The sequence below is a fragment of the Mandrillus leucophaeus genome, unplaced genomic scaffold, assembly GCF_000951045.1.
Source record: "Mandrillus leucophaeus isolate KB7577 unplaced genomic scaffold, Mleu.le_1.0 Scaffold117, whole genome shotgun sequence".
Lineage (NCBI taxonomy): Eukaryota > Metazoa > Chordata > Mammalia > Primates > Cercopithecidae > Mandrillus > Mandrillus leucophaeus.
Window position 1 is genome coordinate 1,234,494 of NW_012099987.1, and position 23,334 is coordinate 1,257,827.

General features: G+C 39.3%; 1 long non-coding RNA gene across 1 annotated transcript in view; it reads right to left on the reverse strand.

Annotated features, from left to right (window-relative positions):
• Positions 1-23,033, reverse strand: part of LOC105553875 — a 44,151-nt gene extending 21,118 nt beyond the window's left edge. Inside the window, exons 1-2 of the long non-coding RNA XR_001008228.1 lie at positions 22,779-23,033; positions 22,063-22,104 (exon numbers count right to left, since the gene is read on the reverse strand). This is a non-coding gene — a long non-coding RNA (uncharacterized LOC105553875). The remainder of the gene's footprint in view (positions 1-22,062; positions 22,105-22,778) is intronic.
• Positions 23,034-23,334: the final 301 nt, after the last annotated feature.

Below are 23,334 nucleotides of genomic sequence, written 5' to 3' on the forward strand. Positions count from 1 at the left end.
CTGGCCAACTTGGCAAAACCCCATCTCTACAAAAAATACAAAAACTAGCTGGGCGTGGTGGTGTGTGCCTGTAGTCCCAGCTACTTGTGGAGCTGAAGCAGGAGGATTGCTTGAGCCCAGGAGGTCGAGGCTGCAGTGAGCTTGTGCCACTATACTCCAGCCTGGGTGACAAAGTGAGACCCTGTCTCAAAACAACCACCACCACCAAAACAAAACAAAACAAACAAAAAAAAAAACCCAGTCCAAAAGTAGGCAGTGACTAATAAACAAATGCTGCCTTGGGTTGATTTAAAAAGTAGAGTACTCTGATCATAGGAAGGCACAGTCCCATCAGATTCAGCACTGGTTCAAAAATCGTGTGAACCAAATTTTAAGTGGAATGGTGATAAACCCAAGTTTTGCCACAAACTGGTGATGGGTCCAGGAATCATGTTATATGAGTAACAGCTGAAGGAACTGGTGGTGTTTTCATCTGAAGTTTAAGGAAGGGTAAAATGCTTGTCTTCCCAGATGTGAAAAGTCCTATTACTCCAAAGGGCAGAATTAAGGCAGTGGTCCAAAGTTTCTCATATTTCAATGAATAAAGCCAGAATGTTACAAACAGAGCAGTGCTGCTTTGAGAGTTCCTGAGTTCCCAGTTAACAGAGAACCCTGACATAGACCAGAAATGGGATGGAAGTAATCCTTGAACTTGGGTGTAAACATCTTCCAATTCTCAAGAGCTTCTCAGCCTCTAAAGAGTTTCTGGGGAGTTTCTAAAGGCTTTATGAACCTGGGACTTGAGCTGGGTGTAGAAAGAAGGGAAAAGCTTCAGCTAGACTAGGGCAGTCATCACCCCTAGTGTTGGCACAAAGCAGACTGCAGTAGCCTGGCTGAAGCCTTTCCCTTCTTGTATTCTCAGCTCAATTGTTGGACAGTGAAGGCAGACTCATTGAGAAATTGTAGAGGAAATAAGGCTGAGTGAGTAGAATGAGGTTGGGTTATGGAGTTTTATTTTATTATGATTATTATTATTATTGGGAAGGAGTCTTGTTCTGTCACCGACGCTGGAGTGCAGTGGCGAGATCTCAGCTCACTGCAAGCTCCGCCTCCCAGGTTCACGCCATTCTCCTGCCTCAGCCTCCCGAGTAGCTGGGACTACAGGCACCCACCACCACGCCCAGCTAATTTTTTTTTTGTATTTTTAGTAGAGACAGGATTTCACCTTGTTAGCCAGGATGGTCTCGATCTCCTGACCTCGTGATCTGCCTGCCTCAGCCTCCCAAAGGGTTATGGAGTTTTGAAAGCCAGAAGAGAATACAGTTTTTGTGGGGTCAGAGATATCGCTGAGGATTTGTGATATGATACTGGTGATTTTAGGAAGAATGATGATTTTAGGAAGACTGGTTTTAGAAAGAATAATGATTTTAGAAAATGGTTTTAGGAAGAATGATCTGACCATATCAGAATAGGTTAGTGAGAGGAGATGGGAGTCAGAAAGCTTTCTGCAATAATGACAAATTGAGTAAGAGTGGTACATGGATATTTCATGGTACAAAGGTAAACCCTAAGAAAGAAAACAAAATTGGTAGAATTGAGGGATAGAATAAAGAAAAGGAAATATACTAACTCTGTTATTACATATAAAAGTGAATTATAGATACTGAGATACTGGCTAAACAGAAAACAGGTATTATATAATCGGTATTACAAAGGTAAGTACAGGAACAAAAACACAAAGCTTTCTAATTATTAAAAGAAATAAGAAAACAAAGCGAACTGTCCATATAGTAAAATATACTTTAAAGGTATAAATAGCAAAAGTATAACAAAATAATCTGACAGAACTAAGTCCAAACGTATCAAATCAATAAATGAAAACAAACTCAACTATTAAGAGAAAAAGAATTTCAGACTGAATCACAAAGTGAAAGTCAAATCTATGTTGTATGAGAGACAGGTCTAAAATAAAATGATTCAGAAACGTTGAAGATCAATGGATAAGTGAAGAGATACCAGAAAAACTCAAACAAAAAGAAAGGATCTTAATAACAGACAAGGCTGAATTTTGGCCAAAATGTATTAAACCAGATTTTAAAAAGAACACTTTATAATGCTAAGGGTTACAGTCCATGATAAGGATGAAGAGTTATTAATACTTCTGGATCAAATAACTGTAGCAATATTATCCAAAAACTGTAAAGGTTATACAGAGAAATAACAGAAAAACATGGGGCCGGGCGCGGTGGCTCACGCCTGTAATCCCAGCACTTTGGGAGGCCGAGGCGGGCAGATCACGAGGTCAGGAGATCGAGACCATCCTGGCTAACACGGTGAAACCCCGTCTCTACTAAAAACACAAAAAGTTAGCCGGGGGCGGTGGCCAGCACCTATAGTCCCAGCTACTCCAGAGGCTGAAGCAGGAAAATAGCGAGAACCCGGGAGGCGGAACTTGCAGTGAGCCAAAATCGCGCCACTGCACTGCAGCCTGGGTGACAGAGCAAGATTCCTTCTCAAAAAAAAAAGAAAAAAGAAAAACATGGGTGGTAGGTAAGAAACTAATTTATTTCTTTAAGTCCAAGACAGATCAGTAACATTAAAAAAAAAGCAAGGATATACAAAACCCTAACATACCATTATGGTACATCTAATGGACACATATTAAGATACTCTGAGAAGGAAATGTTACAGACCTGGAATAACAAAGATGGCAGAGAAAACAAAGGATACTGCCAGATGTACAGAGATAGCCTGTCATGCATGCCAACAACAAAATTCTGTCTTCTAAAGAGTCCTTAGATAACTGAAATTGCTTTCGTTGTTGACCCATCTAGGTGCCTGAGATCAGAATACCCTTGCTGGCCTCTTTGCTAGCTACCAGCTAATCTGCAGCTTATCCAGTGAAAATAAAATTCGTGGTTTCCAAACTGCAAAAACACTTCCACTTTGGCCTTTGTTAGATGAGGTCAATCCATTACTGGATTTCACTTTACACAACAGTATACTAATAACTGACTATCTTTCTGTAAGTTTTCTTGGATAATATCTAACTCTAATGTGAAGTTTCACAAAACTTAACTATGTATTAATCCACCAAAAAAAAAAAAAAAGTATCAATTCCAAAAAGTAGAATTAATACAGAAGACATTCTGATGAAAATGTGACTAAAAAGAAATATGTAATAGGACCAAAGAACCCAAATAATCTTTGGGTCAAATAAGAAACTGAAACTGAAACTTCAAAGTATCCAGAAAATCACTTGTAACAAAAATTCTACATATCATGAGCTCTGGGATAAAACTAAAGCAATGCTCAGAATAAAACTAACATCCAACTGAAAAAGTCTAAGAACAAGAAACCAAACAAAAGCAGGAGGAAAGAAATAAGACAAAAGCAGTAAAAATGAATTATAAAAGAGAAAAAGAAAAAAACTAATACCTACCTACACATGCAATACAACTAAAGAAGAGAAAATAAAATACAGTTTAAACATTGGGAAGGAGGAGGTAAAATTACAACTATTTGCAGAATCAATGTATACCTGGAAATGCAAGGTAATCAACTGAAAAACAATCACACACAATAAGCAAATTTAGTAAATTAGCTGGCTACACAATTAAAATAGCTCTCACATATACAAACAACCAGTTAGATTTAATGCAAGATATACTCAATTATAATGGCCACCAAAATAAGATATAATGCCTAGCAATAAATATAAGACATGCACAAGATCTACAGAAAGAAAACTTTAAAATACTTATGACACAAAAGAAAGTTGCACAAGGCATACGATGTACTTTTATAGAAAGTGTAAACTTTATAAAGATGTCAATTGTCCTTAATCTATAAATTTAACACAATCTAACAAAGTAATTTTTTTAAATGACCTAAATAAGCAAAAATAACTAGGAAAAAAATTTTAAAGAATAATGAATATAGAAAAGCCTCATGACATTTTAAAATATAAATCTATAAAAAATAAAACACAATGGTCCTGGCAAATAAGCTGACCGACAATTCTGTGAAACAGAATAGAAATTCCCAAAATAAACACATTTAGAATTTATGATATAATAAAGGTTGTATCTTAAATTAGTAGAGGAAAACAAATATTACTCAATAAATTGAGTTAGGTCAACTGGGTAGCCACCTAGAAAAACAAATTTAGATTCCACACCTCAAAAAATTTAAGTTTTAGGCTGGGCACAGTGGCTTATGCTTGTAATCCCAGCATTTTAGGAGGCTGAGGTGGGAGCATTGTTTGAGGCCAGGAGTTCGAGACCAGCCTGGACGATATAGCGAGACTCTCGTATCTGTTAAAAATACAAAATTAGCCAGGTGTAGTGGTATGTGTCTGTAGTTCTAGCTACTATGGAGACTGAGGTGGGAGGATCACTTGAATCCAGGAGTTCAAGACAAGCTTGAGCAACACAGTGAGATCCTACCCCTACAAAAGATTTAAAAATTAGCCAAGCATGATGGTGCATACCTGTAATCCCAACTACTAGGGAGGCTGAAGTGGGATGATTGCTTGAGCCCAGGAGTTGGAAATTACAGTGAGCTATGATCTCACCATTGCACTCCAGCCTGGGCAACAGGGTGAGACCTCGTCTCTTAAAACAAAATTAAATAAATGAATAAAACATTTAAATTCTGACCAAAAAGAAACTATGGAAGAATTCTTTTATAACCTCAAAGGCAGAATGTGCAAGAATACAAATGCAGGCTGGGCATAGTGGCTGCCTGTAATCCCAGCACACTGGGAGGCCGAGGTGGGTGGATCACCTGAGGTCAGGAGTTCGAGACCAGCCTGGCGAACATGGTGAAACCCCGTCTCTACTAATACAAAAACTAGCTGGACGTAGTGGCATGCGCCTGTGATCCCAGCTACTCAAGGCAGGAGAATCACTCGAAAGGATTACTTTTACAACTGAGAAAATATATTTTTTAGGGAAAAAAGCTTCTTAGATCAAAAGGTAGACTGACTTCATTATATCTTAGAGCAGGTTCTAGATAAAAGCCTTAGTAGGTATTTGTGCAGATTTTTTTTTTTTTCAGTTTTAAAAAAATCCAGAGGTTCAAGTATTAAAGACCTCATTCCACGAGAACCTTCTAACTCTTGATATACAACAAAATTTGGGCCTTCCCTGGCTCAAGCAGAAAGAAGCTTACAAAGGAGCCTATAAAGATGCAAGGAACCTACAAAAATGACCTGGTCTAAGGCCACTTCCTTGTAGACTCAGAAAAATCTGTCTGGCAGATAACCTTTTCCCCTCTGTCGTCCTGTTCTATGAGGATCTCTCACGGCTGCATGAATTACCAGTGACACTCAGCATCAGTGCCCCTCCCTACTATTGGTCCTGAAGAAGTGAGCTTTCTTTTGAAAATTCAAATTTATTGAGGTATAATTTACACACAATAAAATGCACATACTCAGTAACTTTTGACACCTATGCAACCACCACCACAACCAAGACACAGAACATTTCCACTACCCTAAAAGGATTCTTTGTGCCCCTCCCACTCCATCCTCCCTGTATCCAAGCCCCTGGGCCTGGCAACCACTGAGAGAAGCACCCATGAGATGAGGATTTATCAACATGAAATAAGTCTGCCTTTCCTACAGTTTCAAACAAATGGAATTATACACGATGTTCTCTTTTGAGTGTGGCTTCTTTCATTTGGCATGCTGTTTTTAAGGTTTATCCATGTTGTTTTTATTGCTGAGTACAATACTATTTTGTTTGTACTCAGCTGTGAACGAAACCAAACTACATCATATTAGAAATTCATGATAAGTGGTATTTGGGCTCATTAGTCACTTCATTCACCCATACGTCTTTCCAGTGATTCACTTTTCCCTCATCCAACAAATACTGTTCTAGTATTGCCTGTTATGCATCAGGCAATGTGTTAGCCATTGGTTAAATGTAAGCTGCACACTTGGTTCTGGGATCATGTACCTAATTTTGATTAGGTAAAAAGATTTTTGATTAGGTAAAAAGATTATTTTGTGTAATATTCAATAGTAGCCCTACTTATCTATGGGAATGTGAAACCTGTGTGGGGTAGTGTTAAACTTACATGCGTGGGCACCCAGTGTCTCGGTGTTCTTTGTAGACTTTGTGAATAGTCTATTTTTTCCATCATAAGAATGAGGTAAGATGGCGCAGCCAAGATAGTATGTCCATGTTCAAGACAAGAAGAGCTAAGAAACATCTGTCACTGTTATCAGAAAAGCAAAATCTTCCCAGAAGCCTCCAGCAGATTTCTTCTTATGACTCATCCACCAGAACTGGGTCACATAACCATCCACATCTACAAGAAGGCCAATGAGGGTCTTGCAAAATGAAATAAGATGGTCATGACTGACACATATGAATCATGACTCACAGACTGAGGCTGGCAATTGTTATCCCAAGCAAAACTGAGGTTTCAATAACAAGAAAGATGGAAGAAATACATACAGGGTAGGCAATATGGATGCTGTGTCTACCATGACTTCTCCTGACGATGTCTGCAGGGAGCCTCAGGATGACTGGCACAGACAGGGCAATGTGAGTAATAAAGTGGAGAATGGAAAAAGAATTCCACTAGATGGGTACAACCTTCCCTAGCCCATACTAAATAAGATCTTTGGAGACTTCCAAAAATATCATACACAATTGGGACGTTTACTTTTGTTAACAAATGGATTCGTGCTCATAAAATCATAATTATGAACTTTCTCCCACTAATTATAAGACAAGATAAAGACAGAGAACATTTGCAGTCCCTGCCAAAAGGCACTCTCAAGCTCCAAAGCTTGAGTAAAGCACAGCTTCTAAGGAGAAGCCAGAGTCATATCATCTTCCTTCAGCCTTATTCCCTATTGTGCTCCCTCACCTCACATGTATGCTCCTCGAGACAGGGAAATTCGATCATGATTCTACTCTAGGTTCCAGGGGGCTGATAAATGTCACCCTTTTCTTCTCCCCAAAAAGGGAGAAAAGTCAGAATCAATGCACAGATAAAAATGAGAATAAGGCAGATGAAGACCAAAGTATCAGCTTTAGAACTAATAAAACCTACCTCAAAGGACATGCCTTAGATGTGTTATCTCAGTGCGTGACCTAATAGATACTTTACCACAGAATTCAGTATTCTCAACCAGACACAGGCAGGGCAGGACAACTGTAGGCCTTCCCTACCAGAATAGGCTTCCTGTGATAAACTTCCTGCATGTATGAGTGAACCAGACATGCCTCCGCTCTGCCAATGTGAAGATCAGAAGGGGAGAGAAGCCAAACATGCCCATTTCCTTATCCTCAACTCACAGATCATATAAAGTCTCCCTGCTACCCTGAGGAGGGGGAGTGGCTGAAAGTGTTCCTCACTCCTCTTTCTCCCTACGGACTGGAGTAGAAACTCCTACCCTCTGTGGAAACAGGAGAAACTAACAGTTCCTCTACCACTTCTGTTTACAAATACCCTAAAACTGTTTGGTCACTAAGTTTGGATCTTTTTTTAAGGAATAAATAGGGCACCAATAAGAACATTAAATGTAAAGGTGACTCTGGAAAGTTCATCTAAAAAGTAAGATCTCACAGCCCCCTCATTAGCTAAGTAGTAGAGACTTCATTCATGCTAACCTATATACATAAAGAATATATTATTTGGATGAGGTAAAATGCTAGTTTGAATGACAGAGACAGTCAGCTATCTGGAGAATTAAAATGCAGGGAGATTTGGGGGAGGGGTGTTAAAGAAAGCCATTGCTAGAATCTTTCAGTGGTACAGTATATAAGTTTATTTCAGGATCTGGGCTCCTTGTTTAGAGTGAGCCTTTAGCTCATGGCACTAGTCTTCATATATGTTACAAATTGATTTTGTTTGACCAATCCAGCATGAACAGTTTATTTGTAGCACCGAGGAAAGAAGTTCATTATTGTTATACATGATACAAGTCTACAGAACAGTGAATCTTAAATGCCAGTGTGCGTTAATCAAAGAGCTAATTAATGCAGATTCCTAACACCCTACCCCAACTTCATAAGGTAAGTCTGGGTCAGGGCCTATGAATCTGCATTTTTAATACTTACCCTGGGAAATTCTGATTCAGATTTTGGGAGGTCCATATTTTAAGAACCATTGCTACAGAGATGAGGTGAACTTTCATCAACTCCAAAACAGCTCTAGTTTCTTCTATTAGTAGCCAATCTATGCTCCTTTAACCTTGTCAAATACATTGTTAAATGCTATCTGACAAAAGAATTACTTCTTAATGAGCCTATTAGGTCAGTAGCTTTCTAACTCTGTGGTCCACTGGTAGAATATGAAGCAGCTTTCTCATTAATCATCCCCCTACTTTTGGTGTGCACTGTTCTAATCAAAGAGCTTTGAAGACAATAAAGGTATTACGGAAGATTCAGTTTGCCTACCCTAGCATCCATTTCTCCTTTTTTCCTTTGAACAGAAGCCTGATTTGTCATGTCCCCTTTCCCCCTACATCAACATTGCAAGCTGAACCCGCCCTCAATTACAGGGAGATGACTTAGAAGGCTAATAGTTATTCATTTTCTTTGCCAGTGCTTGGTTCAGAAACTGGCACATGAGGCCAGGTGCGTTAGCTCATGCCTGTAATCCCAGCGTTTTGGGAAGCCAAGTTGGGAGTATCAGTTGAGGAAAGCAGTTCAAGACCAGTCTGGTCAACATAGCAAGACCTTGTCTCTACATGCAAAATTTTCTTTTTTAATTAGCCAGGCATAGTGGCTCATGGCAATATTCCCAGCTACCTGCTTGGGCCCAGGAGTTTGAGATCACAGTGAGCTATAATCATGCCACTGCACTCCAGCCTGGGCAACTGAGCGAGACCTTGTCTCTAAAAGCAAAAAAGGAAATGGGCACATGTTTAGAATCTGGCCAATAGGACACACTGGGGAACTCCGCTGGGAGGATTCTAGAAGTTTTCTAATACTGTGAGCAAATGTTGCCAGCTCTAGATGTGATGCCTGGAACTGCTGCAGCTGTCTTGCAACGGCTTGATGTTGAAGTCCTAATTACATACTTTCACCCACCAATTGCAACATAAAATATGATGGAGAGTTGCAAAGAACCTGTGCCCTTGATGACATTACTGTGTCAGTGAATAAAGGCAATCACACCTCAAAGCCTACCCTATAGCTGGAGTTCCTGTCATCAATGAGTTAATTTTACTATTTAAGTTTCTTGGAGTCTGGATTTGTTACTTCCTGCCAAAAGCATTATAACTGATACAGACATCTTTGTATCATGTTCTGTATTCTTCTCCAATATGGCTAGATTTGTGTACATTTCATTGTGCCCTCCTCAAAATGCTATCTTTTGGATTTCTGAATATTCTCAGATTTTTTTACACACGTGCATAAATACAGACACATGCAGACACACACACATACACAGACACCCCTCTTTACTTAAGGTTAAGATGTTTATACTTCCCATGTCTTTTGAGGAGATGTGTTATATTAGTGGCTCCTGTTCCTACAGCTGCTAGTGCTCTTAAGGTTGTGAATGCTACTGAACCATGATTTTTGAAGCAAAAAATAAGATTTTAGCTAATTATACCTACCCACCTGGGTGCCGTAATTTATGAATGTCCTACACCAATTAATATGAAGAAGCTGCGCATCTTAGAAATTCAGCCATATGTATAGAGATAGTAAGTATTCTTGTTATTCAAAGCATGCTGGTGGCACTCAAGTGAGAAACTCAGTAAACCCTACTATTACAGAAAATGCACTTAGAAAGACAAACACCCTCCTCCAGCAATTTTACAGGTCTTTAAGTGTCACATCTAAATCTGCATTTGAATGAGTTGGGTACGGTTATAAAATGAATGTCAGTAAGGGAATCATGTCGAATACTGACAAAAGACTGTTCCATTAGCCCATCTAAACAAGCTAAATAATCTCAACCCTGGTTATAAAAATTGCTTTTAAAATCACAGAGGTACTTTTTAGTTTAAGGATTGATTCTCAAGGGTCCAAGACTCAATTTTCTCAAAAGTAAGGCTTAGTTATTCATATTCAATGGATGTAATAGGCTTCAAGGAGGGACTGGCTTGTGCGTCAGTGTACAGTCTTCCATGACTCTTTAAAAAAGTACGTATACTTTTGTGCCCTTGTCCCAACTTGCAACAACTCTGAAGGGCCATCCCAGCTCCGGAGTGCCCTTACAGGATCTCCTGACATCTTTGTTGTGACTGTATCACAGCTCAACTAACTCCTTCTTTTGCCTAATTCTGCTTCCTTTACTCCCTCACTCACATTACACTCAAGAATCATCCCCATTAAGGCACCTATAGCCAAATCACTGTCTCACAGTCTCTTTCACAGCAACCTCAACCTACAACACTTTTCCTTAACCCGGGGAGTTGGAGGCCTGCCCCGCCTCTCTTAAGTCAACCCCTCTCCTCTAAACCAGCAGAATGGGGGTTGAGACTTCGACACACCATGTTTTTTAGTTTCTGATTCTTATTGTACAACAGAATCCTTCTCTAGGCACTTTTGAAGGTTGTGTAGAGGGGAGTGGACTGACTGCCCCTTGTCCTGCGGTATATGGGAAGAATATATTTAGGCTCTTCCCAAATAAAAAGAAGAAACTTTGCTGCAGTGACCAATTAGATCTATGGTTTGGTAAAATTCTACTTGGAAATTATGAATTGATTTATTTGCTTAACATTTGTCTCTGCTCTCAACCAATTCAATGAGAATCCCTGAATTAATATTTAAAAAGGCTTCAGAACTAAGAATGTTTTGAATGAGTAATAAATACATATAGTAATTTTCAAAAGGTAAAAAAATATACTTCTATACATACACACACACATACACACACTTTTTTAAACTAGTAATTCTTATTTCAATACCAAAAGAAACCATCAAATTGTTTCTGCTAAAATACTAGAAAACAATTATATACAGTCTAATCTAATACTCATATTCAAAACCAATGACCAAGTATTAAATACGATCAATGTCTTAAATTTCCATCCCCACTACCTGGGTCCTAGTTACCATTATCTCATGCTTGGATGACTGGTTTTATATCTACTCTGCCCCACTCTAATCCTTGCTCCAATCGCAGCCAAGGAGATCTCAAAATTCGAATCTGGTCTCAAGTGTCATCTCCTCCTCCTTCTCTCCCCTCCGACCACCGGCCTCTCTTCTAGTACCTATATTTGAACGTTCTTTCCTATCACAGGTCCTTTGCATATATTAGCCCTTTTATCAGGGGCACACATTCCTTCCCTCTTCATTTGTTAACATTTACTCATGTCTTCAGATTTCTGCTTCAGCATCACTTTAGGGAGACTTCCCTAATCTAAGAAAGTCAAATTCTCTTGTTATAGACTTCTTATATTTACATTTTTATATTTGTGATTATCTGGTTACTGGTGGTCTATAGAAACTTGTGCTTCTTCCTAACACCTGTTACATTTGCATTTTTGTGTTTGTGATTATCTGGCTACTGATGATCTATAACACTAAACCATCAGCTTTATGGGCAAGGGTTTTACCTGCTTTTACTCACCATTTACAAGCCCTCTGTTGGAGTAGATGCTCAATATGTATTCACTGGGTGAAAACATTGGCAAATGTTTTATCTCCTACAAAACAGCCCCCAAAGCAACATGAATTTCACCATCTTTTTCCCCTAGTTGTTTCCAGTGATCGAAAGAACCCCAATAACAAATCTTTGGCTAGAAGATTCTTTTTTAAAATATCTGTTACATGAGGAAGATGGGGCTGGATCTTCTTAGCACCCACCCATTTTGGAAGAGGGTTGTAAAGCATAGACAGCATAAAGGGATAGTACCCAGAATGCAGATACTCTATTACTTGTAACCACAAGATATCAACACCAGGACCATTTCCTTCTCTTGACACTAAAAATAACTTCATCAAATGAGGAATTACTCAACTTCTCATCTGCACCCCTTCTCTGAAGTTGGTATCCCATCCATCATTTGAACCCTGGTACATGCTAGAACCCTATTCAAGCTACTCTCAAGTAAAGATACCAGCTCTTATCATTCCATTTTCTCCTTTTCATGGATGGGTTAAGTCTCTTTCCTGAATTGTATTCTTATGACACCAATCAAAGCATATGGGAGTAGGGGTTGGACGGAGAAGGGGAAAAGCAGATTGTTCACAAATGTTAGGTTTAAAGAACTTCTTTATTCTTAATGCCTTGAAGAAAATTTCCAATGGTAGCAAAATCTTTTTCTGGGAAAAACTGTTTTCATTTTCACTTTCCATGGGCTTTTAAAAAATACTTAAGCCTCTTGGGGCAGTTTCAAAAAATATTTTTATAAAAGTTCTGGCCGGGCGCAGTGGCTCATACCTGTAATCCCAGCACTTTGAGAGGCTGAGGCGGGTGGATTACCTGACGTCAGGAGTTCAAGACCAGCCTGGGCAACATGGTGAAACCCCGTCTCTACTAAAAATACAAAAATTAACTGGGCGTGATGGCACATGCCTGTAATCCCAGCTACTTGGGAGGCTGAGGCAGCAGAATTGTTTGAGCCTGGGAGGCAGAGGTTGCAGTGAGCCAAGACTGTGCCACTGCACTCCAGCCTGGGTGACAGAGCGAGACTCCATCCCAAAAAACTTTCTGCGAAGATAAATTAGAGGCCCTGAAGCAAGATTCACAGTGATATGCATGTATTTAACACTGTGTGAGAGGCTTGAAAATGTATGCCACATTTTCAGTGTATGTTTGGGAGTGTATTTTTCTGAAGAAACAGTCCCAATATTGCTTCAGATTCTCAGTCTCTAGTACTTAATATACTGCCTGGCATGTAATAAATGCTTTATAAATACACAAACAAAAGGATGAGAGAATGAATGAAGGCAAAGCCCTAAAGACATTCAAAGGAATGACCACAGAAGTAAATTATCTAACACCAGGAAACATTGGTGTCAGTGAAGTCCAAGGAAAAGAAGATTTCAAGAAGAAAGTGGATAAACTGTCACATGTTGAGCAAAGGTCAAGTCAGACAAGGTCTGAGAAATACCCAGTGGATTTAGAAATGAATTGGTAGTTGGTGACCTTTAAAACTGGTAATTTCAGTTGAGGTAAAATATTGCAGTTGGTTGAAGAATAAATAGGAAGTTCAAGGAAAGAAACAGTGAGTACAGATAACTTTTTCTTTTTATTTATTTATTTATTTATTTATTTTGAGACGGAGTCTCGCTCTGTCACCCAGGCTGGAGTGCAGTGGCTGGATCTCAGCTCACTGCAAGCTCCGCCTCCCGGGTTCACGCCATTCTCCTGCCTCAGCCTCCCGCGTAGCTGGGACTACAGGCGCCCGCCACCACGCCCGGCTAATTTTTTGTATTTTTTAGTAGAGACGGGGTTTCACTGAGTTAGCCAGGATGGTCTCGATCTCCTGACCTCATGATCCGCCCGTCTCGGCCTCCCAAAGTGCTGGGATTACAGGCTTGAGCCACCGCGCCCAGCCAGATAACTTTTTCATGAACACTTGTCTGTGATAGAGAGGTATGAAACAGAAGAGAGAAGGGCAAACTGGCATAGGATGGTTTTATTTTTTTCTTCTAAGATAGAAAAGATGTGAGAAAGGCTAAATGCAAGTGGGAAGCAGCCATAGCTAAGTAAAACGAGAAAAATCCTAAAGAGTAGGAATGAATGGGAAGAGATCCAGAGCCTCAGACCGGAAGAGGATCACCTTTTCCACTGTGCAAGGAGGAAAGGACAAAAAAAAAAAGACAAAAAAAAAAAAATGGGTTATCAATGAAGTAAGTTTGAAGATGTGGTCACACTGATTTGCTAAAGTTTCCATCTTATGTTTTCTATTTTCTCTGAGAAAATGGGAGGTAAAATAACCTGCTGAGAATGAAAGGGTAGGAGATCTAGTGAGCACACAGGAAAGGGTCTAAGGTCAGCAGAAGTTTAAAACAGCTCCTGTGGAGAATGGGAAACAGAAGAATTGCCAGGCAAAGCCATGAACATAAATGTCATAGTACTAGTTTTCACCAGTGTGTGATTTTTCTCTAAGAAGTCTTTTGAGCAGAAAGGGGTTTCTAAGAAAAATCCCTGCCACCAGAGGCTACCTTATCTCTTGTGAGTGAGAATTAAGTCAAGTGACTTAAATTCAGGTTCAAAATTGTGGTGGAAATACATTTATGTGAGTATCACATGCAGAAATTATGGTGAATCTGAAATTAAGGTAGGCAGTTATTGGTATTATTTTAAATATCTAGAAAATAAAAGTTTGCCTCTTTAAGGGACTAAGAATGGTGACAGGAAAGTTTTTTTGTACACGGAAATGAAAACCATTGTCGAGGCCAGCACAGTGGCTAATGCCTGTAATCCCAGCACTTTGGGAGGGTGAGGCAGGCGGATCACCTGAAAACAGGAGTTCGAGACCAGCCTGGGCAATGTGGTGAAACCCCGTCTCTACCAAAAATACAAAAATTAGCCCAATGTGGTGGTGCACACCTGTGGCCCCAGCTACTCAGGAGGCTGAGGCAGGAGAATCGCTTGAACACGGGAGGTGGAGGTTGCAATTAGCCAAGATCATACCATTGCACTCCAGCCAGGACAACAGAGCCAGACCCTGTCTCAAAAACAAACAAACAAATAAAAAAACCATTGTCAAAACAAATCCCTAAATTGAGTACAGTCATCATGCACTACATAACAATGTTTCAGTCAACAATGAACAGTATATGCACTGCTGGTCCCATAAGATTAAAATGGAACTGCACTATATAGGTGTATTAAAAAACAAAAACAACTTTCATATTGTATTTTTACTGTACCCTTTCTATGTTTAGATATATTTAGAAATGCAAATATTTACTATTGTGCTACAACTGTCTCCAGTATTTAGCACAGTAACATGCTGCACAGGGTTGTAGCTTAGGAGCAACAGGCTATAACATGTAATCTAGGTGTGTAGTAGGCTACACCAGCTATGTGTGTGTAAATAAGCATGATGGTGAATTCGCCTAATGACACATTTCTCAGAACATATTCCCACAGTCAAGTGATGCATGACGGTACTTAGAGAGTCCCACAGGTGACCTAATAACTGAAGCAATCAGCTCTCAAAAGCTTTACCCTGTCACTTCACAATGTCAGCATCAACAAATCCAGAACAAAAGGAAGGACATCTAGAGAGAGAAATCCAGAGCAAAGACTAGTTAGAGTGGTTTTCTCAAAACAGATAGAGATGGAAGGCAACAAGAGGGTGCATGATCCCCACACATCTCTCCAGGCCAGCTGAGCCAAGCCTCAGAGAGGGCAATGGAGGTCCTCAGCCCATCAGCCATGACATACATATACATGACATAATCACTCAGACTCACCTAAAATTAAAAACAAGAAACAAACAAACAAATGGAGGACTCTCTCATGCCTATTCTACCAATTTTAAGTCAGTTCAGTCTCTAATGTTCAGTAGGTCATCAGGCAAAGGTGACATCACACTCAATCTCCAAACTGATGCCTATTCTCTTTAGCTTTTTTTCTTCCTCTGGCTACAGACACCCAGAAGCAGCTGGTGACATTAAATACCTCATCACTGTTACTTCCCTCCTTATCTGTTTTCTGGCTTGGCTGGAGACCTACCAAGAGGGTTGGTTACAGAGCCAAGGTTTAAGATGAGTGCTTTCAACACTCTCCACCTAGCAAAACCTACTCTGTCTTGAAAACAGTACAGCAGTCCAAGTGTGGAAGCAGAGAAGAGAGTTGCTTTGAAACACAGTCTAAATAAGTGGTTAAATGCACATTTTCTAAGGGCAAACTTCTATGGTTTATATCCTACTGACAGTAGACAGAAATTGAGCTCTATTTTCCTCATGCACAAAATGGAGATAACAGCGCCATTGAGAATATTAAAGGAGACAATCCAGGTAAACTTAAAAGACTAGAATACAATAAGCACTCAGTATGTGTTAGCTATTACCATAATATCTGACCTAGGGTTGTGTTTTACTAGGTAGGTCTAACAGGGAAAAGGGTGCAAGATTGTAATGGTTGAAGTGTTGGGAAGTAAAAAGTAAAAGCTGACTGGGAGAGAAAACAGCACAGCCAAAGGATTGGAGTTCTTGAAGCTGAAGTACAGATGCACTGGAAGTCATTCAGCTAAAAAGCTGGAAAAATGGGCAGAGAGCAGAAGAGATTTTTAAGTTTTTAAGCGTGTAGCTGCTGATATAAATAATTATAAGATTCAGAGACTGGGTGGCTTCGTGAAAAGGTAAAAGGTCACTAAATTTGAGGTCAAGCAGTTGAGAACCAGGATGTTGGTTTAGTTAACCACATGGAATTTGAAGTGACCATCATAAAGGTGGGACTTGGGGAGAAGAGAGTAACTATAAGCCAGGTGCCAAAGTCTTCAGTGAATGAAAGGAAATGAATGAGAATGGCAAGGACAGGAAACTCAGAAAATAATAGTCATATTGTATGAGCACAGCTAAAGAAGGATGCCAACTGCTCTTCCCAATTCCAACTGATGCTAGCTGGTGGGAAAAGACCATAGACCCAAAGCTGCTTGCGATGCTTAAGAGAGTATAACGACAGTACAGCAAACTGACCTATCCAAAATGTTACTGTTCCTCCTGAGAAACACAGCCATCAAACTGTTTAGAGCGCCTTCTCAAAGAAGCCTGGCTATTCCAGGTGTCATGGTATCTCTGAAGCCCTTTCGAAGGATCATTTGTGTCCTCTCTCTACCCCCGCACATATGTCCACCACAGTATGGCGCATACTTTATGTATTTTTTTATTGATTGAACGATTGGAGACAAGGTCTCACTCTGTCACAAGGCTGGAATGCAGTGGCATAATCACAGCTCACTGAAGCCTTGACCTCCTAAGCTCAAGCGATCTTCCCACCTCAGCCTCCTGAATAGCCAGGACTACAGGTGCAAACCACCATACCTGGCTAATGTTTTCTTATTTTTTGCAGTGATGGGATCCCTATGTTGTTCACAGTGGTCTTGAACTCCTGGCCTCAAGCAATCCTCCTGTCTCAGCCTCACAAAGTACTAGGATTATAGGCATAAGCCACGACATCTGGCCACATGAATATATTTAAATGTCACTCTCCCATAGGTACTTCCAGGGCTGAGGCAAGATATAGTCATTTTTTAATGCCTATCTCTTAATGCTGTGCAAGCACTTCATAAATGTTATAAAAGAGTTCTCGCAGTCACCAAATCAGGGAACAGAGCATAAAAAGAATACTCTCCTATGAAGATGGGTCATGAAGCATTTAAGCTTTGACTATAAAGAATGATTTTTTTCTGGGTGGGCGTGGTGGCTCATGTCTGTAATCCCAGCACTTTGGGAGGCTTGGCGGGGGGAGGGTGGATCACTTGAAGTCAGGAGTTTGAGACCAGCCTGGTCAACATTGTTAAACTCTGTCTCTACTGAAGAAAAATACAAAAATTAGCTGGGCGTGGTGACGGGTGCCTGTAATCCCCTCTACCTGGGAGGCTGAGGAAGGAGAATTGCTTGAACCTGGGAGGCGGAGGTTACAGTGAGCAGAGACTGCAACACTGCACTCCAGCCTGGGCAAGAGTGAGATCAGGCCTCAAAAAAAAAGAGAAGGGAAGGGGAGGGCAGGAGAGGGGAAGGAAGGGGAGGGGAGGGGAAGAAAAGAAAAGGAAAGAAAAAAGAAAAGAAAAGAAAAATGATTTTCCAATAAAGATTAGAAAGGAGGTATATTTTTTCACCAACTGGTAGGATAACATTTTTAAACACTCCCGATGAGAAATTATGGCTGACACCTAAAAGGAGAAACTCAGGATTTGGAAAATAAATTTGTTAATTAACTTGGAAAATCCTTTAACCAGTATACTAAATGAAAAACAATGATGTCTTAAATTAGCAAAATCCATTTGTACTCCTTGTTTAAAAGTTTAAAAATTTTAAACTTTTTAAAAATTTACTTGTTTAAAAGTTTAAAATTTTTAAACTTTTTAAAAATTTACTTACCCTAGAGTTTACATGAGATGCTTATAAATTCATCTTTGCTGTAGGTAAGTAATGAGAAGGTTTTAGAATTTTGTTTCTGGTCCTCCTTTCAAGTGTCCCATGTCTTTCTGTTTTATTCGTTTGAGTCACAGAATATCTCCAAATGTCAAATGTTCAAATTCATCCGTATTTGATATAAATTCTTGAAGATGCAGAAAAAGTAGGGAAAACAAAGTGAATATATCTTACGATTTCAGCCTAGGTGAATTCACATTTTGTTGGGGTGGGGGGTTTACTGTTACTCATTTACAGGAAAACAGAAAGATGGAGAAAAACGGTGTGGAAATAAAAAAAATTTTAAAGGAAAACAATTTTCAGGGTAATACAAAGCAATCCTTAGGTACTTAAAAAATTATTCAAAGAAACTATTTGCTCCAAATGTAGTGATACCACTTCTCCTTCAGTTCTTCAAACTTGAAGGTCTTTGATTAATAAGCATAAACTTCTGTGAAAACTTCATAAAATGAATTACTTTTTTGGACTAATAAAATAATTTTTTGTAGGCCCTTGGCTTTATTCTCCTTTGGGTTTGGGGAACTCAGTAAAGTATACATTACAAAGTCTGTGCAAGGAAGTAAGTACTAACAGAAGTGAATACTATTCCCTCATTACTGCACAGGCATAACTAAAGAATAAAAACTGTGTTTTCTGTTAAAAAAGGGCTCTGAGAAAAGGAAATTCATAGTGAAAATTCCAAGATGTTCATGGTTAATGTTCACTCAGTAATGAAGTGCTATCACGTGGTACAGAGTTTTATTTTAGTGGCAGGAATTTTTGTAATTACGTAAATGACTTTACTCCTGTATTTGGTCTTTAAAAATTGAATATACAGGCATATATTCTTTACAGAATTATGTAAGTAAAATTATAGCCATAATCACATTTAACAATTGAAATGATTTTTAACATCTGGATTATTAATATAAAATAATTTCCTGTATCTCATGTTTAGTTAAAACACTGTGTTATTTGAGGGTAAAAATTTTTTTTGTTAATTTTCCCAAATCCCTTCCAGATGATATGTCACACATTGGCTTTTCTGGCCACAGCACAATACTCAGCTGATTATCTACAGAAAACAGTCTACAACTCTATAATTATTCCTGTGCCACCTTCCTGGTTCTAACTGAAAGTACAGACTGTCAGACAGCCATACTTATGGTTGGAATAATTTCTCCTGTTACATTATTCTCACACTTGCCCACCCCAAAACTTGAACACTTTTCTGCCCATTGACATAATTTCAATACATCTTCCAATTGTAGTTTATTATTCATAACTCAGAAATATTCAACATTATTTGGAATAATATTTGGGAAAGACAGTATGCCTAATCACCTCCAGAATACTCACAAAAATTAAATAAGCTATCAACATTTTTTGAACTTTTCTTACAATGAAGATTGCTAAAAATTAAATAATGTTCCTATACTTTGGCCAGTTTAAAAATAAATCAGTTAGATTCCTTGTTGGAAAGTCTATATGCCAACACTTCAATTTTTACTATACCTCTTCAACGAACAAAATATACCCCATACTTGATGACAACCAACAATAACAAGCAGAAGAAAAGATACCTGGAAAGAAAGACAGTTTGTAACAGTGAACTTTTGAATGCAAAAAATTTCAGTGCAACATATTTTCGCACTATTAATACTATTGCAGTCATGTGCTGCATGACATTTCACTGATGGTCCCATAAAGTTATAATATTTTTACTGTACCCTTTCTACGTCTAGACATGTTTACATATGCAAATACCATTGTGTTACAACCACCTGTGGTAGCCAGTACAGTAATATGCTATACAGGTTTGTAACCTAGGAGCAATAGGCCATACCATACAGGTATGTAGTAGGCCGTACCATGTAGATTTATGTAAGTACATGCATAATAACAAACTCACTCAACACATTTCTCAGAATGTATCTCTGTCATTAAGCGATGCGTGACTGTATATTTTATGTCTAATTCAAGCCAAATACAATTTTTTAATGTTGTATTTGTAATGTGAAATGAAGACGTGGCGGGGCACTGTGGCTCATGACTGTAATCCTATAACTTTGGGAGACTGAGGTAGGCAGATCACTTGAGCCCAGAAGTTCAACACCAGCCTGGGAAAAATGGTAAGACCCTGTCTCTACAAAAAAATTAAAAAATTACCCGGTGTGGTGGTGTGTGCCCGTAGTCCTAGCTACTTGGGAGGCTGAAGTGGGAGGATCACTTGAGCCTTGGAGGCAGAGGCTGCAGTAAGCCAAGATTACATCACTGCACTCCAGCCTGAGCAACAGAGTGAGATTCTGTCTCAAACAAAGAAAAAAGAAATGAAGTCTTGTTTCCTTCATTGAGTAAATGTTCACTGAAAACTCACTATGTGCCAAGCATGTTCTCAGTATGGGGGATTCACAGGTGATAAAGACAAACATGGTTCCTACTTTTCCATTATTATGAAGACTAAATTTTTTAAAAATTTATTTTGCAGATGTGATCAAATGAAATCTATGCTTTATCTTGACTCATTTACATTCAAAAATACTTAATCCTGCAATAAAATGTTAAAAAGTCACAGATGTTACAGAGTTAGGGTTGAAAATGAGCTCATCAATTCCAAGATGCACATTATTTTACATTTTGACATCTCTAAAATCAGTCACATCTTACAATATGATCAGACTAGACAGCAATGGAGATGGAGTTGGCACTGCCTATATGTGCATCAAAACTTCAAAACTCAGAATGAGCACAAGGGGCTTGGAAGAAAATCCCAGGTTCAATAGTAAAGGCACCATTGTAAGGATTTTTTTTTTTTTTTTTGAGTAGAGATGAGATATTGCTATGCTGACTGACCAAGCTGGTCTCAAACTCCTGGCCTCAAGCAATCCTCCCATCTGGGCCTCCCAAAGTGGTGGGATTATAGGCGTGAGGCACCACACCCAGCCTTAAGGATTTTTGATGATTCAAGGTTCAATAAAACATAACAGTTGAAAGTTTTCATTTATTATAGGTGAGGAAAATGAAATTTAGAGTGGTCACATGACTTGCCCTAATTCACAAAGCTGGAGAGGTAGAATAGAGTCCAGGTCGGTTTTCTACAGTCATTCACTCTTCTACCAGTGTACAGTTATATGGAGGAAAAGGGGTGTCATACAAAATAAGTAGGTAAGAAGATGGCTCTAGTTTTGTAACCATAAGCAAGGAACTTAATCCATCCTTGCCTCAGTTTCTCCATCTATTAAAACAGGGATTTAACAAACCTAACTCACAGTACTGTTGTAAGCATTAAATAAGATATGTCTGGCAATTGTCACAAAGATTGGCATATGTTAAGTACTCCATAAATGTCAATTATTTGAGATCAGACTTTACATTTATTATACACTAAGTCAAGCCCACATATAGTTGTTTGTCTAAAGCACTAGAAAACGAAATAAACTGGTCAAATGTTTGAAGTGATAAATACAACGAAAATTTCCACCTTAACAATGTTTTGTCCAGGTACTGTGCCAAGAACCCAGTAGACCTACCTGCAAGAAACCAAACAAAAAGCAAGATTCCACGCTGGCATGATGATCAAATTACGTACTTCAATATGTGTGAATGCATTTATAAGCACAATCTCAATACATAAACAGGGGGCAAAATATTTAATGTATAAACAGATCATTTCTTTTTGCTTTATTTAAAATACTATATCAGAATCACCCGAGGAACTTGATAAATTTTTTTTTAAAAACTATTATAACTACGTATATTAAGCCTGGTTAAAACCACAAGTTTTAGAGGTTTAAGCCTTACTAGCTCAGCTCTTCTAATTTTGAGAGTTTCAGTGAAAATCTAAATTATAACACAGTATGTGGAGTAAACTTGCTTTAAATATTAGCTTCTACATTGTTTCTATAAAAATAGTAATCTTCTGTCTTTTAATATCAACTCATCACATATTAAATATTTCAGTTAAATCAAAATTTCAGTTCAAATCTTGAATCTAAAAAATACACAGTTACACGCTTAAAAAGTAATTTTAACCACTAGGAAATGTTAATGATTAACTCACATTTGTTTCTGTTTCACTCCATGACAAAACCTACAGGACACCCTGCAGAGAGGAAAACTCACATTAATATATCCAGAATTTTATTTTCAGAAGCTTCTGGTAATGAAAACTTTATTATAAGGTGTCTTCATGTTACCACCGCGCAGTAGCAAAGTTAAAATATTCTAAAGATTAGTCTATTTTTTCATACTGGTTTTTTTTCTAATGCTTTTGCTAACATGTTATCTAAATTTAAACCTTAAAACGATCACATGACCCAATATGCGAACTCTGCCTATTAATTCTAAAACTTTTAATAACAGTTTGCTTATGTTTGAGACTTAAAAAAAAACAAAACAACATACTGCACTATGCCCATCCTAGATATTTTCTAGGATCAAAGTCTATCTGGAGCAGGGCAGGCTGTGGTTGAGGGTGGTTGGGTCAGCAGGGAAGAGCCTTATGATCAGCTCTGAGCGCCTCCACGGTGAGGAGCACCCAGATTTAAGAGAGACCAGGCACCAAAGGGTGGGGTAACTCAAGGTTCCATTTAGAAGACTCCAGCCTCAGCCGCCCGTGACTCCTCGACGAGCCCCACCTCTCTAGGTTCCAGCATCCGGCCCGCCCCTTCCTCCCAGGCTACCACGGTATGGCCCGCCGAGCTCCCGGGCCGCGGGAAGTGACGGAAACAAAAACTTGGTACACAAAGAAGGGCTGGGTCAGAAGTGAGGCCCCACCCTGCCAAGAAGGACGAGTTTTCTAGAAAAACTTAGCGGCAAGTTAACGGGAAGCGCGACAACAGACTTCCTAGGATTGTGGGGGGCACCTTGCCGCCAGAAAATCTCATCCTTTGTCCTTTGAGAGGCCTCCTTGAAGCCGAAGGCTCTAAGTGCCCCTGGGCAACCCTTAACCCGATCTCCATTTCGGGCTCTCACTGATGGCAGCCATGACAGTTGCATCGGAAATATCGAATAGCAGCGGCCAGAGTCTCCCGGAAGTGACGCAACGCGGAGGTATCCGCGTTCGGCCGAGGGAGACCGAAGTTAACTGGTTCCCGGAAGCAGCTGCAGCTGGGCGGCTGGTGGCGGGGCGGAGGAAGGTTGGGGAGAGAGGTTGTGGGTCTTACAACCAACCCCAAGGCGTTTTACGTGTCGGGCGGGCATTGTGCTGAACACCTGATTGGCAAGCCATTTAATCCCTTCCTTACTACAATCCCAGCAGTCAGGAATTTATTACTTCCATTTTACATATAGGGAAATTAAGGCTAAGAGAGGGCGAGTAAATTTGTCCGAG